This window comes from Chionomys nivalis, chromosome 20 (genome assembly GCF_950005125.1).
Source record: "Chionomys nivalis chromosome 20, mChiNiv1.1, whole genome shotgun sequence".
Lineage (NCBI taxonomy): Eukaryota > Metazoa > Chordata > Mammalia > Rodentia > Cricetidae > Chionomys > Chionomys nivalis.
Window position 1 is genome coordinate 42,798,974 of NC_080105.1, and position 12,070 is coordinate 42,811,043.

The window sequence follows — 12,070 nt, forward strand, 5'->3', positions numbered from 1 at the left end:
GTTAACCCTCACACACTGATAGTACCCTGTTCTCAGCAATACACAGGTCATTCAGAGAAATGCTGGACTTGACTGACATCATAAACCAAGTGGGCCTAACATATTTCAGAACAGTTCACCCAAACACAAGCACCTTCTTCTCAGCATCTCATGAATCTTTCTCCAAAACTGACCACACACTTGGACACAAAGCAAGTCTCCAGTCTCAACAGATACAAGAAAATTGAAATAACACCCAACATCCTACCAGGCCACCATGGATTAAAACTGGATATCAACAACAGAAAGTTTATAGACTCGTGGAAACTGAACGACTCACTAATGAATGAAAAATGGGTCAAGACAGAAATTAAAAACGAAATCAAAGACTTCCGAGAATTGAATAAAAATAAATATACATCATATTCAAACTTATGGGTGGAGTATAATGAAATCGGTTCTAAGAGGCAAGTTCCTATCACTGAGTGCCTACATTAAAAAAAATTGGGCAGGGCAGGGCAGTGATGGTGTATGCCTTTAATCCCAGCATTAAATTAAAAGCAAAATATCCAAGCAGCTCGCTCTCTCTGTGGACCAGGCTGGCCTCAGACTCAAAGATTCACCTGCCTCTGCCTCCTGAGTTCTGGGATTAAAGGCTGCACCACCACCAATCGACTTGTTTGACTTGTGGCCAGGTGTTGAGCCCTAAGGTTCAGGCACAGCAGGCAAACTAGTCTAGCACTGAGCTGTACTCCCAACTCTAGAACTGACACTTAATTACCTTCCTCAGTATCTCCCCATCAGGAATCCCATGCTAAAGCTCAGAGCTCAGCTCATGACCTTGAAGTCTACAAAACATGGAAAAATAAGCCTTTCCTTAAACTCTTGTTTGTTGAGTTCTCCATAAAATTCCATCAGCAATTAAGCACTTTTAATTTAAAAAACTGGTTTGATTTTAGTTATCAGGAGCTAAAATCAATAACTCATTAAGGGCACGAGACGCACTCCTCACTCAATTGTCACCTGTTTGGCTTCCAGCTCTAATAACACTACAGCCACCACCAAAAGACTCTCAGGAACATTTTATCCCATCATGGTGTCGCACACCTTCAATCTCAGCACTGGGAAGGAAGAAGCAGGAGAATCTTTGTGAGTTTGAGGACACGCTAGTCTACATAGGGAATTCCAGAATAGCAGGACTACACAGAGAGACCCTATCTTAAAGAAAAAAAAACTTTCTTTCTTTTTATTTTTAATTGATTAATTTTTGTATACCAATCCCAGTTCCCCTCCTTTCTCTCCTCCCTTCCTCCCACTCCCCTAACCCCCCAACCCTGCCACCCATCCGCTGCTCAGAAAGGTTAAGGTCTCCCCTGGAAAGTCAACTATGACCATCCTGTCCCCTCACTGAAGCAGGACCAAGGTCCTCCCCCCACCCCATGCCTAGGCTGAGCAAGGTATCTCTACACAGAGAATGAACTCCACTAAGTCAGTTCATGCATTAGAATTAGATCCTGGTCCCACTGTCGGTGGCCCCATATACTGCCCCAAGCCACACCACTGTCACCTGTACTAAGGGGGCCTAGTTCAGTCCTATGCAGGTTCCCCAGCTCTCAGTCTAGAGTCAGTGATCTCCCACTAGTTCAGGTCAGCTGATTCTGTGGGCTTCCCCATCATGGTCTTGACCCCTTTGTTTATATTATGGCTTGTCCCTATCTTCACCTGGAGCTCAGCCCAGTGGTTAGTTGAGGATCTCTGTACCTTGCTTCCATCTGTTTCTGGAAGAGGGTTCTAGCGTCTCTGGGGTTGTGGACTGTAGGCTGGTTATCCTTTGCTTTATGTCTGGTATCCACTTATGAGTGAGTACATACTCTATTTGTCTTTCTGAGTCTGGGTTAGTTCACTCAGGATGGTGTAATCAAAGACTGTGCATTCATTTCCCAGTCAGCCAGACCTGAATAATCTCACAGAAACTATATTAATTATAACACTGTTTAGCTGATGGCTCGGCGTATTTCTAGCTGGCATCTTAAATTAACCCATTTCTATTGATCTGTGTATTGTCACGGGAGTGGCTTACTGGTAAGATTCTGGCATCTTTCTCCTTTGGCATCTTCATGTCATCTGCCTCACTCCACTTTCTTTGTTCCTCTATGTCTGTGTGGATTTCCCGCCTTGATATATTCTGCCCTGCCCTAGGCCAGTGCAGCTTCTTTATTAACCAGTGGCAATAAAACATATTCACAGCATACAGAGGGGAATCCTACATTAGAATGGTCTTTTCTTTTTTTTTTTTTTGTTTTGTTTTGTTTTGTTTTGTTTTTCGAGACAGGGTTTCTCTGTGGCTTTGGAGCCTGTCCTGGAACTAGCTCTTGTAGACCCAGGCTTGTCTCGAACTCACAGAGATCCGCCTGCCTCTGCCTCCCGAGTGCTGGGATTAAAGGCGTGCGCCACCACCGCCCGGCTAGAATGGTCTTTTCAAGTTCCATTTGCTTCCACATTTAAAAAATGTCATTGTTTCTTACCACTGAATAGCACTCCACTGTGTAAATGTACCACACTTTCTTTATCCATTCTTCAGTTGAGGGGCATCTAGGTTGTTTCTGGGTCCTGCCTATTATAAATAATGCTGCTATGAATATAGTTGAGAAACATGTCCTTGTGGTATGGTTGTGCACCCTTTGGGTATATGCCCAAAAGTGGTATTGCTGGGTGTTGAGGCTGGGTGTTGATTCCTAATTTTATGAGAAATCACCATACTGATTTCCACAGTGGCTGAACAAGTTTGCACCAGCAATGGAAGAGTGTTCCCCTTATTCCACATCCTCTCCAGCATAGGCTGTCATCAGTGTTTTTAACTTTAGCATTCTGATCAGTGTATGATGGAATCTCAGAGTTGTTTTGATTTGCATTTCCCTGAGGACTAAGAATATTGAGCATTTCCTTAAGTGTCTTTCGGCCACTTGAGATTCTTCTGTTGAGAATTTTCTGTTTAGATCTGTATCCCATTTTTGATTGGATTATTTGGTAGTTTAATGTCCAGCTTCTTGAGCTCTTTGTATGTTTTAGAGATCAGACCTCTGTCTGATGTGGGGTTGTTGAAGATCTTCCCATTCTGTAGGCTGCCGTTTTATCTTGTTGCCCATGTCCTTTCCTTTACAGAAGCTTCTCAGTTCCAGGAGGTCCCATTTATTAATTGTTGCTCTCAGTGTATGTGCTATTAGTGTTACATTTAGGAAGTAGTCTCCTGTGCCAATGCACTCGAGGGTACTTCCCACTTTCTCTTCTATGTGGTTCAGTGTGGATGGATTTATGTTGGGGTTTTTGAGCCATTTGAACTTGAATTTTGTGCATGATGATAGATATGGGTCTACTTTCATTCTTCTACACATCAACATCCAGTTTTACCAGCAACGTTTGTTGAATATGTTTTATTTTTTTTCCATTTTATACTATAAACTTCTTTGTCAAAAATTAAGTGTTCATAGATGTGCCACACCTCTTTTCTATAAAAGAGATTAGTTGAAATGAAAGGAAGTTGACATGGGTAAAAGTGTGGATAATAAAGGGTGAGGATAATAATCATAATGCACTATATAGAGATGAAATTGTTAAAGAACAAAAAAAAGGATTTGCCCTCTATAACCTTTAACAGCTGGTGTCAGGTGCCAGCATCTAGGCACGGTCCTCTAACATAAAGAAATAATCACTGAAGATTCCCATGATTATCCTTTTTAAATATGGTACTTTTAAGTTCAGGTATATACAGCGCTTTCTTAGATATAACTGCCCTGAACAGACCATAAACTATATTATTATGTAAACATAAAGGTTATATGTACTGAGAACCCAGAACATTCATGTAGGTCACTTTATTGTGGTATTTGCTTTACGGCTGTGATCCAGAATTGAATGTCAGATCTCCAGGCTATGTCTGGTTAATGCCTTACTGATACTCATACCAAAGTCGCGCCTGAAATCATGGAGAACCAATAAGGAAACCAAATGAGGAGGAACCAAAGCCATGCCATGCCCTTGCTATCTGACTTCTCTATGATAGCAAAGCCATGCTTGGTTTCCGGGAACCGACACTAAGTCATGTGTGGTAATGCCTGTTAATGATGTTAGCACTAGGAATGCTGAAGCTAGAAGGTCATGAGTTCAAAGTCAGCCTGAGCTATATCTAGAGACAGACTGTCACAATAAAATAAAATAAAGTATAACTTCTTATTTCATGGCAACAAATTTTTCTTTGAAGTAAAAATATTTTACTTATTCCACCCGTCACAAACATCTTACTCGTCCAATCATTCATCACAAACATCTCAATTTTGGTGGTTTCTAGGGGAAAAAATGGGAGAAGATCATTCTACAAAATATGTAACCCCAAAATTTCAAACAGAAACTTTCTCGTCATCATCATCAGTCAGATTAAAGAGTCCTCAGGGTAGGAAGTGTCTGTGCTGCGTCATTTGCGAAGTGGTAAAGAGGCAAAATGGGACACCCAGCCCTCCACATGCCTTAATCATCTTTCCACCTACACAGACTGCATAACAAAGGGCTGGGAATTTATAAGCTCTTTAGGCTGCAAGAATTAAGAGATTTTATTTTTTTTTCTGTTAGTTCCCTTGGTCTGCTAAGATGAAAGAGATCACTAAGAATGAATAAATGGAGTTGTGTTAAACTGCCCATGTCTTGATGTGCTTAAGCTATTCAAAGTGAGCAAGATGCCTGCTTCTTGAATCCTTCATGGCTGAGAACAAGCTGTGCTCAGGGATTTGAATTCATCACTGGCTCTTTTGGTCCTGACATCTTGCGGTAAGATCCAGTGTATCTGCAGTTAGTGGATATTTGTAGATTTGAGGACCTGGCTTCTGAGCTGGCCTGCCACTTGATCTCTGGAGTGAAACTAATGCTAACAACTCATTGTGTCCTCCAGGAGCCTTCCTTGCCCTAAATTGCTGCCAATCCCCCACCTTATCTCAGGCAGCACTGAAAGCTTGCAATTAAAATGGCTAATTGGATAAAGGCAGAAGAGCATCCTTCTAATGGAGTGAGGGATTGTTGCCTGGGTTTTTTCCTTCATTTGCTGAAGCAAAACAAAACCACACGTGAAGGCTGTGGTGCGGAAAATTAGCTCATGCCAGACCACAGAGTATAGGCCTCGGCTAAGCCTAAGGTGTTTCAGAGACTCCTAACACATATCCAAAAGACCTACAGCAACCCAAGACAGCAACTGCCAAATTATCCAAGAGGCAGCCTAGTAAACCCCTTGCTCAATATACATTTTAACAGTACAGTTTACCTCTAACACAGACAAGTTAATTGTATGTAAAGATAATTTCATCATGGCATGATTTTATGGCATTTTTACAACTGTGACACCTTATGTGGGTCTCAGGAATAAATAGAGCAGAATAATAAGACACCCAAATAAGGACTGAATGTGAAATTGCCTAATGCAATGAGAGTCACAATAAAGCCAATGTGACATCTTTTTCATGAACATTCTGCTGTTGCAGTAATTTCTTGTGGACTAATATGGTCTGCATTAAAATCAAATCTGCACTTGATTTCAGAGGGAAGACTACGTTACATCAACCTATTTTATGTAAAGATGTAATTAAAATGTACATGGAGCAATTTCATCTTTTTTATTAAATTACCCTAAAGAAAAAGCAGTATTGCCACAGAGTGATTAAGATCCTCAGATTCAAAGGAGTTTGAGAGTGAGATAACTTACTGAATTCATGCATTGGAAAGCCGGGTCCAAGATGAAGGTGATGTCAATTTTCTTCTGACACTTCAGGTCCGTGTGTGATACATTTTAATGTATTGTTATACTCTGTCCTTGAGGGATAGAATTAGTAAGTACAGGGAAGAGGTACTACCATGATGGTGGAGGGGGCAGGGAAGAGGTAGTACCATGGTGGTGGAGGAGGGGGCAGGGAAGAGGTAGTACCATGATGGGGGGGGGCAGGGAAGAGGTACTACCATGATGGTGGAGGGGGCAGGGAAGAGGTACTACCATGGTGGTGGAGGAGGGGGCAGGGAAGAGGTAGTACCATGGTGGTGAAGGAGGGGGCAGGGAAGAGGTAGTACCATGATGGGGGGGGGCAGGGAAGAGGTACTACCATGATGGTGGAGGGGGCAGGGAAGAGGTACTACCATGGTGGTGGAGGAGGGGGCAGGGAAGAGGTAGTACCATGGTGGTGGAGGAGGGGGCAGGGAAGAGGTACTACCATGATGGGGGGGGCAGGGAAGAGGTACTACCATGATGGTGGAGGAGACAGGGAAGAGGTAGTACCATAGTGGTGGAGGGGGGCAGGGAAGAGGTACTACCATGGTGGTGGAGGAGGGGGCAGGGAAGAGGTACTACCATGGTGGTGGAGGGGTGCAGGGAAGAGGTAGTATACCATGATAGCAGGGGATGGGGGCAGTGAGGAAAGAACAAAGTTCACCAACAGGAAATAACAGAATCTTGGGTCTATTCAACTTTTAAAAAGTTGTGCAATGCTTAGTTCAGGAGAAAAGACAATTCTGTGAGAAACGCTCAAAACACATAGTTAATTATAAGCTAATTTTCCTTTAGTTCTTACTGTTCAACGTTTTAAACATGGGTGTGGATTCATTGTATGAGGTTATGGATTTTGCAAGGGCTTGTTCACACATGTATATAATGTACTTTAAGCATGTCCCTCTCCACACCCCCTCCTCCCCTCCCACTAGTCCCCTTCATTTCCATAGACAAATGTTATATATACATACGTTTTTTTTTTCCTCTCCCTACAAAATCTAGGCTCCACAGCTGAAAGAAACTGTGTTGCCTTCCTAAATGTGACTTAATTTGCTTAATATGAAAATCTCCACTGCATCCATTTTCTTGCACAGGAAATAATTTTGTATTTGGCAGTTTACGGGGGGGAGGGGGTATTCCATGGTGTAAGTGATTTTTTTTATTATTATTATTCTTTGGCGATTTCATATATGTATACAACAAATTGTGGGCATTTTCATCCCCACTGCCCTCTCACCTCCTCCTCTCTCACTGAATCCTTTCCTCTTCCCAGTATTCCCCCTCCTATACTTTGATGGGATTGGTTTGGTTTGGTGGTCCACTGAGTTCAACTACGGTTGCTAGCGTGAGCATGCATGGGAGTTTATTTGCTAAAACATGGGCAAAGCAACAATGGCTAAAGAAAGACTCCCCTCCCCCAAGCATTTTCACCTCGGAAAGAAGCATGATACTCCTGCCACCCAACCTGAAACGATACTGCACAAACGTTGGTGTTTGTGACTATAATGCACTGCCAGGGTCTAGATGTCCAGGGGGGGGCTTCTTGAGTACTTTACCGGGCGCTGGAGTACTTAGCAACACAACCTATTCTTCAAATCATTTTATCAAGACCCAAAGGATCTCCGGCGTTCCCGCTCCTGGGCCTGTCGCAGGTGCACAAGAACAAGAGAACTCTCTGCGTTCTTCCAATGCCAAAGGAACTGCACGGCCCTTCCCCGGTTTGTGCCGTTCACGTGCTGCAGACGCTGCTTCCTCCTCTCAAAGTGCTCATGAGAGAAACGGTGCGTGCTTTTTTGCATCTTCTACGATAGTTAATTTTCTCCCCTGTTAAAATCTACATGCTCTATGAACATGAACGTTATGTCTATGGCTGGAAAGCGATCGAATGAATTATCGGGGCTTGGATTGAATTTCTGCCTTAAAATGTAACGCGATGGTTTAAAGATATCGGCACCCGAAAGTATTGTCCAGGCTTGCTCCTAATTTTAAGAGGGAAAGTAATTGGAAATAAAACACATCTGTAGACAGGAAAGCACATTTTCTCACGTTCATAAGCAGGTTTTTAATTAAGTCAGAACTTTGTACTTAATATGTCATTAACTTCAATAATAGAAATACAGGTAGTATTCGAGTCCACAAATTCATTCACTGATTCTGCCAGGCAGGCACTGTGCATAGGAGAAAAGATATTGCCTGATCTTCAAGGAACTCAATCAATAGAAGACAAACAGCTAAACAGATTAAAAAAGAATATGAATCCTTCTATAGGTTCCTGCTGCTAAGAGCATACTAACCTAACATATTGGGCAATAAAAGGAAAGGCAGGTGATAATTCAGCAAGAACTCTATGGATTATTCATATGGTATTGTAGATGCTACAAAATCCAAAACACGAGGGACAATGAACACACTGTCCCACTTCTAACTCTTCACTGAAGCCTAAAGAACTGAAATGCAGAACTCTGCCCAAAAGCCAGTATATGTGTTACTCCAGCTCACAAGTATGTGATTATGCACACGAGTGTGTATGTATGTATTAACTTGTGCCGTTATCTGTGAGACCATTTGAGGAATAGGTTACACCACCTCCTCCATTCTATACTAGAGTACAGCCTGGTGATTACACAAGAAACACACATACACACAGTGTGTAATGAAAGAAGGAGAAGTCAGGCACCCTCAATCCCAGCGCTCGGAGGCAGAGACAGAAGAATCAGAAGTTTAAGGCTAGCCTCAGCTACATAGTGAGTTCAAATTCTGCCTCTACATGTTATCCTGCAAAGAGAGGAGGGGGAACTGACCACACCTGAGATTATTAGGACAGACTTCACTGAGAACATAGTTAGATCTGAGTCTTAAAGGATAAGGAGAGATTCAGGAAGCTAATATTCCCAGCAAAGGAAATAAAACAGCGTGCACAAAATGCAGAGGCATGAAGACAGTAGCATGAGCCAGACCACTTGTATTTACATTACAGCCAGAACCTGGAAACATACTGGGAATATACTTGGAAAGTCAAGAAAAGGTGAGGTATGGCCACTTTGATCATGATAAAGGGTGTTTGATATGCGGGGAGGGGCATGCTGTGGAGAAAAGACCTGAAGTGAGGAGAATATAGTTTACCCACATTTGGAGAAAAGACTGTACAGGAAAGTCATCTAAGTCAGAAACCAGAACTATATTGGACTTTCCACGGGGCAGGGAACCCGGATTACTCTTAGGGATGATGAGGGAGGGGGACTTAGGGAGGGGGACTTGATGGGGGAGGGGGAGGGAAATGGGAGGTGGTGGCGGGGAGAAGGCAGAAATCTTTAATAAATAAATAAATAAATTTAAAAAAAAAAGAAAACGGTAGAAACCAGAACTATATGGAAATGGCCTTGAAAGAATGAGTCTAAGCTGGGTGTACACACCTAGGAAAGCCCAGTGGGAAAGGGTGGCTGCATCTCTCTAAAGAGCACTAGTGCCGGAGAAGGGCATAGACCATAGAACAGGCAGTTCCCAGGACAATAGTCCTGCCAGCTGCTTTTCCTCTGGCTTTTTAACAAGGGCTCTGTGGGACGTTGTAAGTGTGAAATTTGTCTGTTATCTGGTAAGTGCATTTGGAATGACCCGATGCCGCCACATCCCTTTTCGGGATTCTGTGTTTTCATTTACTCCTTGAAACACAGGGAGGGATCCTTGGTGACAAAGGAGACAAAATATGTGGTGTGGAAATGGAAATGTCCCTGCTCTGTGACGATATATTTCTGAATATTGCCCAAGAACCTGCTGAGAAAGCAAACAAGGCACTATTTTCGTATGTCAGTGAGGACCAAGAAAGAGGAGCCAAATGTGGTGACCCACAAGTCCCAGTGCTTTGGAGGTTGCAGCAGATGGTTTAGCGATTCAAGGCTAGCCTCTGCTACACAGTGAGGTCAAGGTTAGCCTAGACTACATCAAACACTCTCTCAAAAACTAATAAAGAGAACATATGGAGATGCTACATAATGCATATCTTAAATATTTATTACATGCATGTTTGCATGCATACATGTGACAGAATACAAGTATGGATGTCGAAGGACAGCTCGTAGGACTAGTTATCTTCTTCCACTGTTTAGGTACTGGGGATTGAACTCGGGTCGTCAGACTTGGCAGCAAGTTCCTTTGTCCATTGAGCCATCTCCATGACCCCCTATTCAATAATTTAACAAGCCCAATACGTTTGAGTTTTAATTTTTCTATAACACTTCTTCTGTTTACAATGAAAGAGGAGAAAGAAAAATAGATTTTTATCAGTGAATAGCTAACAGATGGAACCAGAAACATTTAGGGGAGAGGACACAGAGACAACTATGGTTGCCATGGTTTCTTTGAAATGAAGTAAACATAGGGACCCAAATGGACAGTGAAGTCCCCCATTGGGAAGAGACACATGTTGCTGCTTTCTTTCTCGGATAATTGCCAGCAGAGACTTTGAATGATGGGGGTCCATGCAAGATGAGCCGGAACTATTGCTCACCCCTAGCTAGTCTCAGATTAGATTAGCCTGGACTATGCTATCCTTCTATACAACAGTCTTAAATAAGTACTGGCTACTTAAACTAGTCATTAACCCAGTGGGCAGCACCTAAAGGAAATATGTAAACTCAAGAGAAGATGGGTGTGACCCAAGCCAGAGCTTTGTTTCCCTGCAAAACAGAACATTTCAAATGAGTATATCAATCCTGGTTGACACACTCAGACCTCTGGTCCTTAGCATCACTTTCCGGCCATCTACAAATTTGTCCAAACCCCGAACTGCCATGTAACAGCCTACCATACTTACATTGTCAAATGTTTCCCCCAGATATGTTTGTGTGGGTGATAAAAACAGAGACTGTGAGTAGTGAGCCCTTTTGAGATTTCCCAGTGCAGTGCAAACGGGGCCTGAATGCTGTCAAACAAACATTGAACACACGGTTTGGCTAAACTTGAATGTTTCGTCTACAGGACCTGATCAAGTTGACACAGACTAAAAAGCCTTTTTCCAAGGTCATTTCAGAGGCTGCCAGAGATGAGATCACTGTTTAGCAGAGTTCTCCAGCAAGGCCCTTCTCACCACAGCCAAAACAGATTCTAGTCCGCACCAGATCACCACGGGTGGTTCCCTCTGTTTTCCACGTCTTCTACAACTGACTGTCCAGTTCACCAGAGGGTTGTGCAACTTTGACGGGGGCTGTGTGGGGTTCCGAGGGTGATGGTTGTGTGGATCAAATACGGATCTGCAGTAATGGGTGGCAATGCTGAGGGCACCTGAGTGACATTGGGAGCCAGGCAGTGTCGCTTCTCCTTGGCTCAGTGACATGTCTTCAGAAGCTAATGTGTCACAGAAACCCTTCTTAGACCGTTGAAATTTGTCTCTTCTGAGTCTGTCCCCGAAGCCCAAAGCTTGCAACATCGTATTTCCTGTTTGGGAATTTCTTGCAAATGAAGTATAAGCTTTGTGGGGGGGGGGGAACGCACAGGAAGCCTTTCTTTCTGGAACTATCCTTGTATCAGTTTTGGCGAACAATCTGCCCCAGCAGTTTGACACTCTTCTATCACCTCAGGAAAGGGCATCTATAAGTCTCTTTCTGTTTTCCAGACTTCTCTGTTTCGTTTTGCTAGTCTTCCAGAGTTTGGGAAAATTTGAGAGTCATTTTAAAACAGATGGTCCCAGACCTATGATGGCTCAACTTACAGTGTTTTCAACTTGATGATGTTATGAAAGTAATACACATTATGGGACTGTACTTCAAATTCTGAATTGTAATCTCTTCCCACACTGGGGTCATGCAATCTGAAACTCTCTAGTGAGTTTGGGTAGCGGCAGCAGGTCAGCCACCAGCGAGGAGCACGGAGTGGGGGGAGGGGTGACCAACAGGACTGCACAGAGTGTTCCCTGGCTGAGAAGGAATTCGGTATTCAAGGTGGGGAGAAGACATTTTTAACCTACAAATGTTCGGAAAGTATGTTCTAAGGAAAGTATATTCTAAGTCAAGGAACAGATGTTTATTTGGGGATAGCTATCTTTCAAAAATAGATGAGAACACGAATTTGGGGAAGAATCAATAGGTAATACAGATGATATTGGCATAGCTATAGATGAAGACAGGCATATAGATGGACAAATGTCATGATATTTATTGTGGGATTTGCCTCATGTGATTATGGTTACCAAAAAGCCCCTCTGCCTGCCATCTGCGGCTGGAGAACTGGGGGACTCTGAGTATAATTCCTGGTCTAGCAATCATATAAGGACTAGAAAGGGAGGGTTGTGGGGTGGCAGGA